The 15079-nt window shown below is 48.0% G+C and overlaps 1 pseudogene; it reads right to left on the bottom strand.

Moving 5' to 3' along the window:
* Positions 1 to 1327: 1327 nt before the first annotated feature.
* LOC128123948 (fibrous sheath-interacting protein 2-like) overlaps positions 1328 to 15079 on the bottom strand; it is a 93771-nt pseudogene continuing 80019 nt past the window's right edge.

The raw sequence follows: 15079 nt of genomic DNA, 5'->3' as shown, positions 1-15079 counted from the left end.
CCAGAAGAAAGTCCCCTGTGCTGGAGGAGCATCCCTGGGGGTGTGTATGTGGGTGGAATATCCACTAAGAATGTGAGGAGTCCAGACCACAGGCTGATGGAGCGGGTGCCTCAAGCTTCATCCAACCTACACTCCAGGCATGTGTTTTGTGGTGTGCTTGTAAGCAGAGTGTAGGCTCCCCAAAACAGAAATAAAGACGTGTTGAGAGGCAGGGGCTCTCACCTGGGAAGAGACCTAAGTCCCTGGGCCAAAGACAAGAGGACTTCCAAAAAGGATGGGCCCGCAGAGGTAGAGCAGTAACTGCCTGAACACAGGCTGCCTGGCAGGAGAGGAGTTGGGGTGAGTCAGACCTCCCTCTGGAAGGCTGAAGAATGGCAGTGCCATTATTAGAAAGTGGAAAACAGGAGGCGAATGTTGATAGCTGAGCGAGCTATTTATGGTGATCTCCCAGTCTGTCCTGTGCCTGTTTCCAGCACCTTCTCCCTGAAGCCTGGCTCCAGCAGTCACTCTGCAGCTCAGATTCCTGCGGCAGCTCTCCCATGGACCAGTGCAATAACAGCTGGAAAGCTCTGTGGCCTGTGCCTGCACTGCCTCTTTCCAAGTCAAATGGCTGCTTTACCCTCTCACAGCCCAATCCAGTGCTGGTCTGCTGGGTGGATGCTTTGGCCTATATCCTTGCGCCCCCACAATTCGGATGCTGCGCGATTATTCCCCTGGTGATGCTGTTAGGAGGTGGTGTTTTGGGGACATAATTACATCATGAGGACGACTTTTTTTTTTTTTGAGATAAGGCCTCAAATTTCTGATCTTCCTGCTTCCACACAGTGCTGGAAGATGTTGAAATACTATTGAATTCCATGAGCGTTCTGTCGTTTAAACTAATCCTAAACATTCCTAAATTCAGCAAGCAAGAGTCAAAAAGAGAAATGGTTGACAGCCATCACCATGGGCCAGATGCAACATTACTAAGTTGGCAGGAAACTTTCAGAGAGTGGAGTTTCTGCCAGCTTGCAGATGGAATTTGTATCATTAGGGTCTCATTGCCTGGAGTCACAGCCTCCGGGAACCTCGATTCCCTAGCTGCAAATGGGGGGTAGCAGTGCCAGCTACTGGAGGAGTTCCGGGGCTAACGAGCTTCCCGCGCAGTGCTGAAATGCTGCCTCCTACAGAGGACATGTGCTGGGCCTCCGTGACTTGCCAAGGCTGGCATAGGGATGGAGCACATTCCTTCCTGAGAGGACCTTAATCTTCAGGGGTGTGGGGGAGAGGGACACGTACGCAGTTATTATATATTAAAATATAGTGAACATGGGGCAGAAAGTGCCGGCTACAGCAGCAGCGTCTTGAGGGCAACTCCATAACAGTCCTCCATTTTGAAGTGCCCAGACCTCCAATCCAGCAGTTTCGGTTGCAGCATCTGCCCACAGGAATGAGCACCAGGTGTAAGGAGACACAGGACGTGCGGCTACTCAAAGCCACTGTTTGTGATGTGATAGGGAAATAGAGATTGAAGGCCGGGTGAGGGGACACAGGCCTGTAATCTCAGGATTTGGTAAGGCTTAGACAAAGGGTTAGCAAAACTTCAAGGCCAGCCTAGGATACACCAGGAGTTCCAGGATAGTCTGAGCGACACAGTGAGAGAGGAAAAAGAAAAGAAGGGAAAGAAAGTTAGCAGAAGCCTCAGAGGGTCATGGTGCCTGCTGTCAAGCCTAACAACTGGAATGTGAGCCTCCAGCCCCACAAGGTGGAGGGAGAGAATCAGTTTCTGAAGTTGACCTCACACACACACATACACACACACACACACACACACACACACACACACACACACACACACACACACGCATGCACACACCTGGGCATATACACAGGTGCACCATCACACATGTACACAGAGAACAAGTTTGAAGACTTCATGGTAGAGCTTTTGCATGTATGAGGCCCTGATTGGGTTCAATCCCCACAAAGGAAAAAGACAAAAAGAAAAATAAACAAAAAACCCAAGATGGGTGGGTGGTGGGGGGACCGCACCCCATGTGGATACTGTTTCCAACTCTACAGTGCAACCAGGAAAGCTATCACTCGTATACTTTGTTACCAAAGGGAAAAGGAGAGGAGAGGATTGGAGGCATGGCTCAGTGGTTAAGAGCATTTGCCGATCCTGCAGAGTTCCGAGTTCCCAGTACCTTCTCCAGGTGCCTCACAACCACCTGTAACTCCAGCTCCAAGAGCTACAAGGCCTCTAAGGGCATCTGTAGTCACATGTAGAGACCCACACATATATACACAAAATTTAAAATAATATGAATAGAATACAAAAATTAAAGACTAGCCTAGTGGCTGGAGAGATGGCTCAGTGGTAAAGAGCACTTATTGCTCTTGCAAAGGATCTGCATTCAGTTTCCAGCAGCCACCAAACATCCATAACTTCAGTTTCAAGAGATCTGATGCCATCTTCTGATTTCTATGGGCACCAGGCACACACATGGTATACATACATACAAGAAAAAACACACACAAACATAAAATAATTTTGTTTAGTTTAGTTTTTTTTTTAGAGTCAAAACACTTTATTCAGAGGCTTGGGGAAAGGGTGGAGAGGTCCACGCTGTCTGCTGTCCTCCATTGGGCAGATCTTCGAGGTCTGCCAGTCGCAGACCGTTTTTTATCCAGACATGGTTTCTCTGTGTAGCCCTGGCTATCCTGGAACTCCCTTTTGTAGACCAGGCTGGCCTCAAACTCATAGAGATCCACCTGGCTCTGCCTCCTGAGTGCTGGGATTAAAGTCGTGCACCTCCATCACTCAGCACAATATAATTTTCAAAGATTTATTTATCTATGTATTTTATTTTATTTTATTTTTGGTTTTTCGAGACAGGGTTTCTCTGTGTAGCTTTGGAGCTTATCCTGGAACTCGCTCTGTAGCCCAGGCTGGCCTCAAACTCACAGAGATCCGCCTGCCTCTGCCTCCCGAGTGCTGGGATTAAAGGCGTGCACCACCACCACCCGGCTTATCTGTGTATTTTATTTCATAGGTGCTTTGTCTGCGTGTATATCTGCACACCAAAAGAGGTCATCAGATTGTGAGCTGCCATGTTGGTGCTGGGAATTGAACTCAGTTCTTCCAGAAGAGCAGCCAGTACTCTTAACCACTGAGTCATCTCTCCAGCCCAGGAAAAAAAAGGGGGGGGCAGGCTGTCCTAGCACTCAGGTGGTAAAGAAGGGAGGATGGAGAGTTCAAGGTCATCCTCTGCTATGTATTGAGTTCTGGGCTATATGAGATTCTATTCAAAAAAGCAGGAGAAGGAAAGGGGAAGAAAGAAAGAAAAAGACAAACCCAACAGACTGAGTTCCATTCCTAGAAATCAAGGCGGAAACAGAGAATCACTCCAAAAAACTGTCCACTAACCTCTACTTGTGTGCTGTGCACATGCCCGACCACACACAACAACAACAATAATAATAATAGTCACCTAAAAAAAAAGAGGCTCCATGGGAGAGGGGATGAAGAAAGTTGTAGATCCAGAGGACCAGGATGTCTGCTGTGAAATGATGTCTATGACAGGAAGCAGCACTCATGAAATCTCAACAATATGGCTGCCTAAATAATATCTGCATAAGCTAGGTGTGGCGGCGCACACCTCTAGTCCCAGCACTTGGTAGGCAGAGGCAGGTGGATCTGTGGGTTCAAGGCCAGCCTGGTCTACAGAATGAGTCCCAGACAGCCAGGGCTACACAGAGAGACCATCTCAAACTCCCACACACACACCAAAAAAAAGATAATGACAACACCAGTTAACATGCCAACATGGATGGGGGAATCTCACCAGACTCCACCCCTAGATGCTAAGAGGATGAATCAGTCTTCTCCAGGTGAGAGCCCCCCATAGGTTATACAGTCCCAAGTGGGAAGCCTTAACTACATATGCCGCATATCAGCAACATTCAATGAACTCAGGTTGTGTGTGTGTGAGTGTGTGTGCGCGCGCGCGTGTGTGTGTGTGTAATTAAAGAAGTCTTGGAGCTGAGCTGAAAGGGATTTGTGGGACATAGAAAGAGCTGAAGGGGCAGACTGTAGGGTGGAGATGATATAAATAAAGTAATCCTATATGAAATTCTCAGAAACAATTTTTTTTTTTTTAAAGAAAAGAGGGCTGGGAAGATGGCCCAGTGGTTAGAAGGGCTTGCTGTACACTTGTGAGGACCAGAGTTTGAATTCCCAAAACCCACATAAAAGGCCAAACAGGTGTGGTGTCTGCCTGAATTTCAGCCTTGGAGGGGAGAAACAGGAGCCACAAAGCAAGCTGAGTGGAGGCTAACCATCCGGAGCACTCTGCTCTTAGCTGGTAAGCTGCCTTTGTCTCTAATCACTGTGAACTACATTGTATTGATACATCAGCTTCCTTGGGGCTTTTCAAAGCCTTCGTGGTTGCGATGGTTCAGATCTGTAATTCCATAACTCTGGGAACCAACCCTGAGAATCATGAGTTCAAGGCCACCCTGGGCTATCTAAGGACTGTGTTAAACATCAAAATAGAAAATTTGGGGGAGCTGGAGAGATGGCTCAGTGGTTAAGAGCACTGGCTGCTCTTCCAGAAGACCTGGGTTCAATTCCCAGCACCTAAACGACAGTTCAAGACTGTCTGGAACTCCCGTTCCAGGTTCCAAGGGTTGTGGCACCCTCACACAGACACACACTCAGGCAAAACACCAATGCACATAAAGTAAAAATTAAAAAAATATTTTATAAAAACTGAACATTTGTTTTCAAGCCTTTTACTTTCATTCTCGTTTTGAGACAGTGTGCTTGGCTCTTTCTTTCTTTCTTTCTTTCTTCCTTTCTTTCTTTCTTTCTTTTATTTGATCACATGTTCTGTGTGTATGCACATATAGCTGAGTTGGTTGTGGTATTCCTTCATTTTTTTTTTTTTTTTTTGTGGTACTTGGGATAAACTCAGAGTCTCATATCTGCTAGACAAGTATTCTACTGCTGAGCTTAATCCCCAGCCCAAGTTTTTTTTGTCTTGTTTTGTTTTTCAAGACAAGGTTTCTCTGTGTAGTTTCAGTGCCTGTCCTAGATCTTGCTCTGTAGACCACGGTGGCCTCGAACTCACAGAGATCCACCTGCCTCTGCCTCCCGAGTGCTGGGATTAAAGGCATGCACCACCACCGCCCTTTTTATTTATTTTTCAAGACAGGGTTTCTCTATGTAGCCTTGGCTGTCCTGGAACTCACCCTGTAGACCAGGCTGGCTTTGAACTCACAGAGATCCACCTGCTTCCTGAGTTCTGAGATTAAAGGCATGCCCAACTTGGAAGTAGAATTTTTAAAAATTGAAACTCTCTAGAGAAGTCTTGTATAATAATGTCCCTATGTTAAGGCTCTCCCTCCTTCCCTCTTCCTCCTTCTTGCTCCCTCTCCCCACCCCCTCTGCCTGGGCTAGAATATGAAGCTCATTTTATTCCTTATCTACTTAATGGCTGTGCCACACCCTAGCTCATCTTGGAATTCTGCATCTCAATCAAGTGGTCCCTTTCAGCTCTACAGAGCGAGTTCTAGGACAGCCAAGGGCTACACAGAGAAGCCCTGTCCTGGAAAAAAAAGGAAGAGGGAGTTGGGAGAAACAGGTAAATAAACTAGGCTGGCCTTGAACTCATAGAGTTCTCTTTGAGATCCACCTGTCTTTGCCTTCAGAATGCAGAGATTAAAGTCATGTGCCACCATGCCTGGGCCTAGCTTTTTTATTTGTTTGTTTGTTTGTTTGTTTTTCTTGTCTGGGATGGAGGAATTCATGACATGGCAGATCTATGGACAATCTTGTAGAGTTGGTCTCTCTTTACATATGGGTTCTGGAAATCAGATTCAGGTCACCAGGTCTTTATCCACTGAATCATCTCACAGTATAAATAAATTTATCTTTAAAAATATGCATAGCAGCCAGAAGTGGTGGTTCACACCTTTAATCCCAGCACCTGGGAAGCAGAGCTCTCTGAGTTCAAGGCCAGCTTGGTCTACATAGTGAATTCCAGGACAACCAGGGCTTTGTAGAGAGACTCTGTCTCAAAAAATATAAATAGATAAATAAATAAAAACAAATAAAATCTGTTGCAAAGAAGCCTAGCCTAGCAGCCAGACAGCGGGGCAGGATGAGTTCACCCTGGGCTGCCGACTGTGCTAACGTACCACACTGCCACAGCAAATGCCCGCAATCTGAGTGGCCTCAGCAGCAGACATGGGTTTGAATGGTCTGAGGCTGACTGGAGAGGTTGTTTGTCCCAGGCCCGGTTATGGTTGTGTCCATTCCTCTGTGGCCTTCGTGTGGCTTCCCTTTGGGTTCCTTTAACAGTCTTCTACTAGTCATTGACTTTTTTTTTAAATTAGAAATAGACAAATTATAGTTGAATGCATTTATACAGTGATGTTATTTACTAGTACCAAGTTGAATAATTGCTGAAGCTCATTAACATATCCATTACCTGAAACTTTGGCTTGTTTTTGGTTGGGGTTGTTTTATTTTGTTTTGTTTTGAGACTATGTAGCACGAGCTGGCAGAGAACTCACTATCCCAGGCTGGCCTCACCTTCATAGCAGTTTTCCTGCCTCAGCCTCCCAAGACACCCTGCTCTGTAGATGGTTCTATTTTATTTTCTTTGAGACAACCCTGACTGGCCTGGAACTTACTATGTAGACCAGGCTATCCTAGAACTCAGAGAGATCCACCTCTGCCTCGTGAGTACTGAGGCATGCATCTCAATGCCCAGCCTTAGATGTTTTAACTTTATTTTATTTATTTGTTTGTTGGTTGGTTTGTTTTGAGACAAGGTCTCACTGTGTATCCCTGGCTAAGCTGGAACTCGCTCTGTAGCCCAGGCTGGCCTCGAATTCACAGAGATCCGCCTGCCTCTGCCTCCCGAGCGCTGAGATTAAAGGCGTGCACCTCCATGCTGGGCCTGAAATTGTTTTAAACCCAGCCTGGTCGTCATCACGTGCCTCCCCTTGAGTAGCAGTAGCTCCCGAGTCAGCCAAAGCTGACTAGTAACTGTTTCCATCTTGCAAAAAGCTGTGAAGCTGCGAGGTGAAACTTTTTTCTCTCTTTCCTTTCTTTTCCTCCTTTTTCATTTGGTTTGCTTGTTGAGGAAGTCTCATGTAGCTTAGACTAGCCTTGAAGCCTTGAATATCTCCCTTTCTATTTTTTTTTTTTTTTGAGACAGGGTTTCTCTGTGTTGCTCTGACTGTCCTAGAACTCACTCTGTAGACCAGGCTGGCCTTGAACTCACAATGATCCTCCTGCCTCTGCCTCCTGAGCACTGGGACTAAAGGCATGCCCCACCACTGCCCAGCTCTCTTGAACTCTCAAACTCACTCTGTAGCTGAGGATGGCCTTGAACCCCTGACCCTCCCTCCTCCGTGTCTAAAGTCTGGGACTCCAGGCTTGTACCCAGCACACCCAGCTAGGCACCAGTCTGAGCTGAGTTGATGCCATAGCTGAATCTCAATTCCTAATTAATAACTGATTAATTTACAAGTGTCACCTCAATGACACAGTGAATCATTAACTCCAGGACAGTACTGTATATTCATTACAATTTCCTAGGGCTGCTGGGATGACTCAGCTGGTAGAGGTGCTGTTATGTAGCCCAATGACTGGAGTTTGATCCCCAGAGCCCACGAGGTAACAGGAGAGAACCTACTTTGGAGCATTGTCCTGTGACCTCCACAAACGTGTTGTGATATGTGTGCACCTGCATAACACACGCACACCCTTTACAAATTAAAAACTGCCATGCAATGGTGGCACACACCTTTAATCCCAGCACTCAGGAGGCAGAGGTAGGCGGATCTCTGTGAGTTCGAGGCCAGCCTGGTCTATAGAGTGAGTTCCAGGACAGCCAGGGCTACACAGAGAAACCCTGTCTCAAAAAAAAAAAATAAATTAAATAAATAAATAAATAAATAAATAAGAAAAACTAAGGGGAAAAAGTTTTCGAAAGGTCTCGAGTCAGGGCCTATTCTGTGTCTTAGGTGTAGTGTTTAGCGTTGTTAGCCCCTGGGGCAGTTTATCTATTTTATGTGTATGTGTATGGGTGTTCTGCCTGCATGTATGTCTGTGTGCCACATTCTGCCTGGTGCCCTCAGAGGTCAGAAGACATCAGATCCCCTGAAACTGGAGCTATGGGTGGTTGTGAGTCACATGGGTTCTGAGAGCTGAACCCAGGTCCTCCTCGTGAACAAGTGTTCTTAACAGCTGAGCCGTCTCCCCAGCCCCAGGATGTTTTATGAGGCCACACTAATGTTATTGCATGTGACTAAGATCAACACCATGTGCTGGATGAAAGCTTCAGGAAGGAGAGTGGCTGAGTTGCTTCCCAGAGGTCAGGATCAGATTATGACCTTCTTCTTCATCGATGAACTAATGGCTCAACCAGATGGTTGTCTTGCAGAGACTTGCTTACCCTCTCTGCAGCTCATTTTATCATCTATAAAATAGAGTAATAGGTTGCACCAACCACATGCTAAGTATGTAAGAACTAAATAAGCTTCAACAAGGAGTGCATGGCCAGTGCTCTACCATCAGTCAGGGCTCTACCATCAGTCAGGGCTCTATCACCAGTCAGGGCTCTATCACCAGTCAGGGCTCTACCACCAGTCAGGGCTCTACCACCAGTCAGGGCTCTATCATCAGTCAGGGCTCTATCACCAGTCAGGGCTCTACCATCAGTCAGGGCTCTACCACCAGTCAGGGCTCTACCACCAGTCAGGGCTCTACCGTCAGTCAGGGCTCTACCATCAGTCAGGGCTCTACCACCAGTCAGGGCTCTATCACCAGTCAGGGCTCTACCACCAGTCAGGGCTCTACCATCAGTCAGGGCTCTATCACCAGTCAGGGCTCTACCATCAGTCAGGGCTCTACCATCAGTCAGGGCTCTACCATTAGTCAGGGCTCTACCACCAGTCAGGGCTCTACCATCAGTCAGGGCTCTACCATTAGTCAGGGCTCTATCACCAGTCAGGGCTCTATCACCAGTCAGGGCTCTATCACCAGTCAGGGCTCTACCACCAGTCAGGGCTCTACCACCAGTCAGGGCTCTACCACCAGTCAGGGCTCTATCACCAGTCAGGGCTCTATCACCAGTCAGGGCTCTACCATCAGTCAGGGCTTCATCATTCTCCCTTGCGCAGTGTAGGAGCGGTAAGATTTGAACATTCTCCGCAGTTCACTTGGACATTGGAGTGGGGATACCCAAAGGCCTGTCCACCCGGGGCAGGTGGAGAACACAGAAACTTGTGAGAAAGCAGAAAGACAAACCTGGAATCCATTTGTCTCCTCCTGTCCTTTGCCCTCCTCTCCATCCTCCCCAATCCATCTCCCTCCCTCCTCCTCCTCCTCCTCCTCCTCCTCCCAGCCCCTCCTCCCATTTCCCCACTTCTTCTGAGACATGATCTCATTTTGTAGTCCAGGCTGGCTTCAAACTCACACTCTCCCTGGGTGAACCTTCCTGAGTGCAGACATTACAGGCACATGTCACTTGGCCCATTCACCCTTCAAAGGTCCCCTCTGATGCCATCTCAGCACCTCACAGTGGGGGTGACTGTCAAAGTGAGTCACCCCAGCATCAGCCACAGCACAGGTGCTTAAAGACAGGCAGGCGGACTTCTTGGTTTGTTTTGGGACAGAGTCTCACTGTGTATTGGCTGTCCTGGGACCCACTACACACCAGGCTGACCTCTCCCTCCCCAGTGCTGGGGTCAAAGGTGTGCACCACCCAGTGGCAGTCACACTTCTGGTGAACCGAAGCATCAACCTCTCCCGAGCCAGCACAAGTGGCTCCAGGCACAGCTCCCACCACAGAGGCTCTTCTCAGGAGCTGGTGATCAAGTGTAGTAACAGCCCCATGGCAACTGGAGAGTGCCATCTGCAGGCCTCACGTGCTTAAGCACGGGTGGGGGTGGCTGCTTCTCCCCTGGGACACAGCACAAAAGGTGACCTTTTCCTTCCCTGGCTCCAGAGGGATTTAGCATTCTCATTGTGGGCACCTCCCCCTACGGTAGAGCCCCAATCCCAGCAACGCGGAGACTTGCCTCCTGGAGAGCACTGTGGCCAGCCACTGGCCATGTCCCCTTGTCAGGTGTTCCCAAGGTCGTCCAGATGGCCAGGAGAGCAGTAGCTGGGACGTGGCTCCTGCTCTCAGCCCCGTGACCCCTGCATTCTTGGGTGAGGAAACACCCATCAGCCCTCCCTGGTGGGTTTCGGATCCTGGCTGCAAACAGCCCCTGATCCCACCTAACTACTGCCCACAGTGTCTCTGCGAAGGTACCTACCTAGGGCCTTGTTCTAGAATGACCCCACTTAGGCCTCACACAGACCCTTTGAAGCAGAGACTATTCTTATCCTAGTGACTTGAGAAACATGAGCTAGAGGACAGCGCTACCTTGCCTGCCACCGGACGAAGCCCCAGACTTTACCCCAAGATCCAGCTGTGGAACTAAACTGAGTCCGTTCTCCAGCAGTATTTTTGTTTCCTGTCTCCTCCTGACAGCCTCGGCTTCCACATGACTGTTTGCACTCCTGATATGCCGTTCACCACTAAGCATTCTCAGCAAAGCCACAGTAGCAGAAGACGTGTTCTGGAAGGATCGCCGCGAGAGATGCCATAACCTTAGCAGCCCGGGAGGGAAGGATTTGCTTATCCGGTTGATAGGTAGTCCATCGTGAAGGGGAAACAGAACATTAACCTGGAGGCGTGAACTAAAACAGAGGCCACAGAGGAACACTGCTTACTGGCTTGCTCTCCATGGCTCTGTCAGCTTGCTATAAAAACCAGGACCATGCCAGGCAACGGTGACGCATGCCTTTAATCCCAACACTCGGGAGGTAGAGGCAGGCAGATCTCTGTGAGTTCGAGGCCAGCGAGTTCTAGGACAGCCAGGTTACACAGAGGAAAGCTATCTTGAACAAAACAAAAACAAATAAACCAACAAAACCCCAGGGCCATCTGCCCAGGGGTAGCATGGCTCACTATGGTCTGGGCTCTCCTACATTAAGCACTAATCAAGAAAATGCCCGGAAAGACTTGACTACAGGCCAATCTAATGGAGGCGTTTTCTCGACTGAGCTTCCCTCTTTCCAGATGACCTTATAGCTTGTGTCAAGTTGACAAAAAACAAAAAAAAAACAAAAAAAACCCAACCAGCTCATACCCAGAAGCAACTCAAGGAAGAAGTAACACAGATGTGAGACAGTTCCCACAGGCGTCAGAGCCTACAACCATCTCTGTAGATTCCTTGAGTGCCCGTAATGCCTGCAACCTTAAACACACTTTTTTTCCTAGTTCTTGCTGACTTTGCCACCAGGGGGCGACAATCTCCCTCTTCTGGTTCTAGGGACAGCTCCTTAGGGGCCCAGCCACTGCATGAAGGTTTCTGTCATTTTTTTCCCCTACATGTGAGCAGCCTTGAGCCCACTCATCTGCTGTCACTCAGCACTCAATGACCCCCCTTGCAGAATGAGGAAGCTAGTTATTTGGCATCCAAAAGACCAAGAGTTCCTGGTCCTGGTCAACAGTTTTTGGTTTGGGTTTTTTGGTTTTGGTCTGGGTGTGTGTCTTCATGTTCCAAGCCCTCTGGAGGGCTTTGTTGTTGGGGGCAGGGAATCCTTGGAGTAGGCCTGAGTATTCACTGCCCGTATTGGCTGTTTGCCTTTGTGTTGGTTTTGTTGGTTTTTGTTGTTGTTGTTCTTGTTTTAAAGTTGTTCGTTTAGGGCCTCACGATGTAACCCTGATTGTCCTGGATCTCACTCTGCAGACCAGGCTGGCCTTGAATGCACAGAGATCCTCCTGCCTCTGCCTCCCAAGTGCTAGGATTAAAGGTGTGGACACCTGCCTGGCTTACATTTTTTTCTTTTCTTTCTTTCTTCCTTCCTTCCTTCCTTCCTTTCTTTCTTTTTCCCAAGACAGGGTTTCTCTGGGTAGCCCTGGCTGTCCTGGAACTCCCTCTCTACACTGGGCTGGCCTCGAACTCAAAGATCTGCTCACTTCTGACTTCCAAGTGCAGAATTAAAAGTGTATAACATCCAGTTTTTTCTTTAAAAATTTTTTTTAAAGATTTATTTATCATGTATACAGTGTTCTGTCTGCACACCAGAAGAGGGCACCAGATCTCATTACAGATGGTTGTGAGCCACCATATGGTTGTTGGGAATTGAACTCAGGACCTCTGGAAGAGCAGCCAGTGCTCTTAACATCTGAGTCATCTCTCCAGGCCTTTTCTTAAATTTTTAAAAGTTTTTTTTTTTGTGTGTGTGTGTGTACATGTGTGAGTGCAAGATATTTCTTTTACTTATTTTTTATGTTTATGGGTGTTTTACCTACATGTATGTCTGTGTATAATGTATCATTTGTATCATGTGCATGCCTGGTGTCCATGGAGACCAGAAGAAGACATCAGATCCCCTCAAACTGGATTTACAAATGGTTGTGAGCTGCCATATGAGTGCTGGGAATCAAACCCAGGTCCTCTGGAAGAACAGTCAGTGCTCTTCATGGTTGACCACTCTCCAGCCCCAAGACACTTATTTCTTTATTTGTATGTATGCATATGTATGTGTGTTGGCACACACGTGGAGGCCGGGGGCAGCATTTAGGAGTTGGTTTTCTCCTTTCACATGTGTGTCTCAGAGACCAAACTCTTCTTCAGGTTCAGAGGCACCTGTACCAGCTGAGCCACCTCACTGGCCCTGTTAATTTGTCTTTAAGCCGGATTTTCCTCTACAATAATTTAGATCTGAGCCCGGCAGTGGTGGTGCACACCTTTGATCCCAGCACTTAGGAGGCAGAGGCAGGAGGATCTCTGTGAGTTCAAGACCAGCCTGGTCTACAGAGTGAGTTCCAGGACAGGCTCTAAAAGTTACACAGAGAAACCCTGTCTCGAAAAACCATAAAATAATAATAATAATAATAATAATAATAATAATAATAATTTAGGACAATATTATTAGGAGGCTAATAGGTTTCCTCTCTGACCTAGCAGTAGTGCCTGTACAAATGCCCATGGAGAAAGAGTTCTGTGATCCACTAGTCAGGTCTGTCAAGGGCAAGGCAATAGGGGAATTAAGGCCTGTGTGCTGTTTGCCCAGATTCCCAAGAGGCAGGATAGGTGATTGAAAGGATTAGCTTTCCAGATTGGGAAGAATACAGATTCCATAGAAGATTTAGTGGGTTTCACTCTTTGCTGCGTAATTCAATGTTGTAACTAAGCACACTGTAAGAACACTGGGTGTATAGCTCAGTTGGCAGACCACTTGCCTAGCATGCATGATGCCCCGGGTTCTACCTCCAGCACCTCCAAAGGAAGTAGGGGATCATGTCTGTATTAGTCAGGCAGAGTCAGAGAACTGCAAACAGCAGCTGCTAGAGTTCAGACCTCTCTCTCCAAAACCCAGACCCAGCTAGCGGGACAGGTGCCAAGATTCTCAGGCAAGGCCTCTTGGCATGCCGAACCATGAAGATGGGGGTGGGGTGGGGCAGGGCTTGGAAATGCCCTGGCAGGAGGAATGCTGAGTTTGTTTTCTTGCCAGAGGCGGGCACAGGATGTACCCAACTCAGCAAGCGCCCCATTCTAGTGCAAACGGATAAAGATTCTGTGGGGCCCGAAGCTTCCATGACTGACTGGCGGGGGCTGGGGGGGCTTTCTAAGAAGGTGGAAGCAGAGACTGAGCCTGGAGAAGAATGGGTTGCACATGGGGAAGGAACTTCAGCTAGATTTCAGTCGGGGCTGGCACGATGCCTCGGCAGGGAACAGCACGTGTGCCAAGCCCGATCATCTGCGTCCAACCCCCAGGACCCACGCAGGTGAAGGAGAGAGCTACCCCTGTACCCCTCTCACCTCCACACACCTGCTGTGGCACCCCCTCCCATGAATAAATAGATGCCCTTTAAGGTTTTAATTGCTCAGACAGGCCTTGAACCTTAGATTCTTCTGTAGGAGCCTCTTGAGTAGCTGGGAGTCAGGTTCAGGTATGGATGTCCTAAGTGGGGACAGAATGGGAAAAAGAAGGTGCCCTAAATACTTGGACTGGGGATGTGCCTTGCTTGGTAGAGTGCTGGCCTAGCATTCAAGAGGCCCTGGGTTCAATCCCTAGAGACCCTTAAAATTGAGTATAATGGCTGGGTGATGGTGGCTGATGTACTGGGTAGTGGTGGCACACATCTTTAATCTCAGCACTCGGGAGGCAGAGGCAGGCAGACTTCTGAGTTTGAGGCCAGCCTGGTCTACAGAGCTAGTTCCAGGACAGCTAGGGCTACACAAAGAAACCCTATCAAAAAAAAAAAAAAATGGGTATAGTAGCACATTCCTCTAATTTTAGCATTAGGAAGTGGGGGAAGGAGGTTCAAAAGTCCTAGATCACGAAGCTGGAGAGATGGTTCAGTACTTAAGAGTGCTTAGTACTCTCGCAGAGGACTCAGCTTTGGTCCCCAGCACACACATGGTTCCTCACAACTGCCTGTAATTCCCTCATCTGGTCCTTCATGTGGCATACACACACACACACACCACACACACACACACACACACACACACACACACACACACATACACACACACACACTCACTCTCTCATGAATTAAAATGTTTTTTAGTCTAAAAAAGAAGGCAGGAGACACAAGTTTATTTGTGCTTCAGTGTGAATTGAGCATTGGGGTGATGCTTGGCTTCTACAGAATTCTGAAAGTGAGTGGTACAGGGAGAAAGGGCATGTGAGCCCAAAGGGTGCTTCTCGGTCTGCTAGGTGTGAGGACAGAGTCTTGGGGAAGAAGATGGCTCCTCTGATAACACTCCACCTGGTTATCCCTCTCAAGACCTAGGGACAAGGAAGCCAGCTTCTAGCTGATGGATGTTTTGGGTCTATAGTGGCATGCTCCTAAAAATCCTAGCACTAACAACAAAAAAAAAAACAAAAAACAAAAACAAAGATATGCTGGGCAGTGGTGGCACACGCCTTTAATCCCAGAGCAGGCAGATCTCTGTGAATTCCAGGCCAGTGTGGTCTGCAAAGAGACAGGACAGCCAGTGATACACAGAG

This window comes from Peromyscus californicus, unplaced genomic scaffold (genome assembly GCF_007827085.1).
Source record: "Peromyscus californicus insignis strain IS unplaced genomic scaffold, ASM782708v3 Scaffold_4__1_contigs__length_199733344, whole genome shotgun sequence".
NCBI lineage: Eukaryota > Metazoa > Chordata > Mammalia > Rodentia > Cricetidae > Peromyscus > Peromyscus californicus.
The sequence above is the reverse complement of the archived record's forward strand: the minus strand, read 5'-3'. Positions and strand labels throughout refer to the sequence as shown.